Source organism: Coenobita brevimanus, chromosome 3 (genome assembly GCF_032717465.1).
Source record: "Coenobita brevimanus isolate Jiangsu-jjx chromosome 3, ASM3271746v2, whole genome shotgun sequence".
Taxonomy (NCBI): Eukaryota; Metazoa; Arthropoda; class Malacostraca; order Decapoda; family Coenobitidae; genus Coenobita; species Coenobita brevimanus.
Genome location: NC_136956.1, coordinates 13,854,615 through 13,859,083, shown reverse-complemented (window position 1 = coordinate 13,859,083; position 4,469 = coordinate 13,854,615).

The following is a 4,469-nucleotide window of genomic DNA, read 5'->3' as shown; positions in this document are numbered from 1 at the left end:
GTCGGACTTGTCCACCAGCCGCATGTTGATATTATAGTCCAACACAGCATCAGGTTTCATCACAGGTTCGCCTGTCCTACGGTCGACCTTCCCACTGTCTCTCATCTCCCCCTTATGTACGGTGGTGAGCATGTGCACGACCCTCTTGTCATGCCACCGTATTGCCAGCATCTTCTCACACTTGCGTAGGTGCACGTCTCCTCGCTGCGAGGTTCCCGCCTCTGGGAATTTGGGGAAGTGGGCACGATTACTTTTCACAGTGCCGCAGGAGCCAATGCCGTGCTCAGAAAGGTATTTGGCAAGTTTCGGTGCTGTATAGTAGTTGTCTGTATACAGCACATGATTCCCACCAAAATATTTTCTAGGAGCGCTTTCACTACACAGCCTGAGAAGCCAAGGGGGTGTGTTTTATCCAGATCGACAGTGCTGGCTGAATATATGACGAAGTCAAGGATGTACCCCGTCTTACAGTCGCACAGTACAAAGAACTTAATTCCAAAGCGATGGCGTTTCCTTGGAATGTACTGAACAAACCGAAGACGTCCTCTGAACAAAACCAAGGATTCGTCAATGACAACCTTCTGAAAGGGGTGGAAGAATGACATAAACTTATCCTTCATTCTACTCAGAATCTCCCGGATCTTCCAGAGTGGGTCGGTTTGGGAAGGTACATCGTTGTCGGCAAAGTGCAGGTTTCCCATGATGTTCCGGAAGCGATCTCTGGCCATGTACTTATTGAAGGTGGGTGAGGGTAGTAAGGGGTCCATGGACCAGTATTCTTCCAACTCATGCTTCTTGGAGTGTGGCATGAGAAGCATGAGGGCAAAGAACACATACAGCTCCTGCACTCCCAGCATGGACCACTGTTGCATCTTGGCTGAACCTGTACCACTTGCAGCACATTGTGATTCATACCTGTTGGTCTCATCACATATGTGCTGCGTGACTTCGTCATCTAGGAAGGCCAAAAGGTAGTCGACACACTCAGCATTTTCGTCCATAGTGAAGGCAGGCTGAACTCCTGAGGAGCTCTAATCAAAAACTAGATTTTCTGGCACAAAATCTGACCCTTCCATCCACGCGAAGGCGTCCAGGATTCCCTGTCGTGGCGGTATAGGGCGGGTGGTGGTGGTGGTGGTGGAGGTTGGCTGTGAGGGAGGTTTATCTCGGTCAAGGTCACTCGCACTGACCCTAGGTTGCCGTACAGCACTAGCAGCCCTTACCCTACTAGCTACACCACTTTTCACTCTCCTTGATTTACCTCTACCTCTATGGCCTGCCTTCACTGTTGATGCTGGTGGTGACTCCGACGACGAAGACTCCGGAGATAACTCAGCCGATGATGATGAAGAAATGAGTGAAGTGGGGCTTGGGGATCGGGGAGGTGAATGCACTCGTGACTCATGGCGGGCTGGGTCACGTGGGGGCATTGTTCTGGGGCTAACACGCCGCCTTTTCACTCCCTTCCCAAATTCCTGTCCTTGCTGCACTAAAGGCTCCTTTCCCTTGGAGCTAGACACTGATTCACACACTGTAGCACTCGTTCTTGCTGTTTCTGGCATGATAACCTCACCCGGCTCATCACAAGATTCACCCGAATCGTCATAGTCACTGTCCATCATAATCATGGACAATTCTGCCAGTTCACGTGCCACTGCAGAGTCACTAAGGCCTTTCCTGCTTGCCTCACTACTTTTCTTAGGAGTAGAGGTCACGGGGCCCTTTGCAATGGGCGCAGAAGCGGCAGGAATGGCGGGGCGCGAGTGCGACATCGTTTCTCTACAGCAGAGGAAAAGGAACTAAATGCCGCGGCTTATCTGAGAATCCAGGGTTGACAATGACACTTTAGGCTGACTGCTGCTAACTTACAGGCTAATTTTTTATAGGTAGAAAATCTTGGCAATACATAAAGAAATAGGTAGTTCCAGGTCAATGTAAATGTCAATTAGGATTCTCCCTTCCTTTCTGATATATATTTTTATTACAGACATCGATTACAAGGCATAAATCAAAGGGGAAATTACCGTGGTAATGTAACGAATGATTGCACGTGAGGTTTTGTCAGGTGATAATTAGCCAATTTCTGGTGTATAACACTATCACTTACCTGTTTTTTTGGGGGGTATATATTATTTTGTATAAGTATAGGGCATAGGGCTTATTTCAATGGATGAAATCTGTGGAAAAATCCGGGGGAAATTTGCGTAGCGCAGCGCGGCATGGGAGGTGAGAGGACAGGGTAATGGAGGGCAGGTAGGGAGGGGAGTCACGAAGGGGGTAAAATCGCTAAATTGTCAACAGTGGATGGGAGTACAGATGAGATTTGGAGTGCTGACTAGCGCTGGACATTGGCAGTACTGATAGATGATACAAGCCACCACTTGAGAACCCGGGATAATTTAAAAAACACAGAATCACAAAAGTGACGCCCCGCAGTATGATCCATTGTGGCCGAGCGTCACAAAAGTGACGCCCCGCGGTTAAGGGGTTAATGTTCAGTCTTTATTTCCCAAATAATTCCACATAATACTTTTCAACTTCGCTGTTCCAGTATGCTATTTCACTTAATGCATAACAACACTTGACTGATAGTACACTTAATGCTTGCCAATACTTCACTCATTACACAAGTACCGAAAATAATCTTCACTGACAGTAATTACACTCAATGCTTGACACTTCACTGTTTTCTCAAGTTCCAATGATAATCAAACTTCAATAACCCGTCACTGTTTGCCACTGTTTTCACAAGTACCAAAAATATACAATTTTCACTGACACTGACACTGCACTACACCAAAACCGACTGCACTTCACTCAAACTGACTTCACATCCGACTAAACTTGTAATAATCTCTACCCCATCTTATATAATCTTGCATTACTCTCGAAACTACTACACTCCACGAGAACAGAAGTTGCCAATTCGGAGACAACCAAAACATAGGCCTACCGCAGTTTTCTTACATTACATAACACTCTAAATCATTTACCATACGAACTTAAAATACATAATTTAACAAGCAATCACTTAAATAAGACATTATAAAGAGAAAGAGCAAAAAAATTAATGAATGTTTAACTTACGAAATAACTACGCTCACAAACAACAGGCAAACTGGCAACTCTGATGACTCGTACAGGAACTTACAGTACGAGAAACGTCTCGAAGGTACGAGACTACCTAACTGGCAAATCTCCCTTCATAACAATATATTTATGATTGGTAAGTTAGATCTATAGTGAGTTTTCCCCGGTTATTTATCCCTTAAAATTTTTAAATTCACTGCCTTACGCATTCTTATCTATAGTATGCAATGTACAGTTGGATGCACTCCTAGGAATCATATCTATAGTCTACGTGGGATCATGGAGGGCTCTTTAGTGGTCAAGTTGGTGAGAGGATGAAGGTTTGGTTAACTCTCCATCCATCCATCATCCAATCCGATTTTGTCCCGTCAGGAGCGAAGAGGTTCAGGACTAGGTTATTCAGTTCCAGTATTTAAGCCAAGGGAGAGTAGCCTAATTCATTACTGAGTGACATTATATGAGCAGCAAACCCCCAGTCCCTTTTTCAGATGTATGTCCTTATCGGCCCCATCCGGCAGCACAACCTTAACCCACACGACCACCACGCATCATATGCATACAGGGTTACCACCGAGCATCGTAAATGGTTTCCTAGGGTGTAGGAAACTGTTTTGTTACAAAATTAATAGTCACCTGAAGGCAACGCTATATCGCCAGTGAATGGTGCTCGTCCCCACGAAAATAGGTTACAGATCTTCGAGTGTGCTAAACCCTTACTTAGTATTTTACCACCTGATGCGGAGGGAGCATCGTATGTTTAGTTTCCCAAAGTTTTGAGCTTATCCTTTTTTTTTTTTCTTTTTTTTTCATACTTGTCGTCAGGCGTTTTTATTCCCCTTATGGTAGTCCACAGATAATGAATATGTTAATAATGATAATAATGAAATACGAACATATACAAATCACAACATTTTATGTATAGCCATCTCACAATAACTTTGTAGCTTCTTGTAGTGAAGTTTTGTAGATCATTATACATATACAGTACTATACTCGTGGACGAGCGTTGTTATACTTGAGTAGTTTTGTAAGTAATTTTCGTTCCCTTTTTGTCATGCAATGACAGGAGAGGTAAAGGTGAGTATGGGACTATTTTTATTTGTCTTGGAAATATTAACAAAGTCTCTCACACAGAGTGAAGTATAGAGTCCCGCGAGCTACCTGCCTGTCTCTCTCTCTCTCTCTCTCTCTCTCTCTCTCTCTCTCTCTCTCTCTCTCGCCCATGTTGCTAGGCTCCTTCTCCCTACTACCTGTCGGTTCTATGGCTAACCTCCTTCTAAGCTCTGCTTCCTAAATTCTGGTGTAGCAGGGGTCGTGTCACGTGTGTTACACTGTTGTTGGAATGTTCTAGAAACCTGTGTGTATGTGTGTGTATGGTC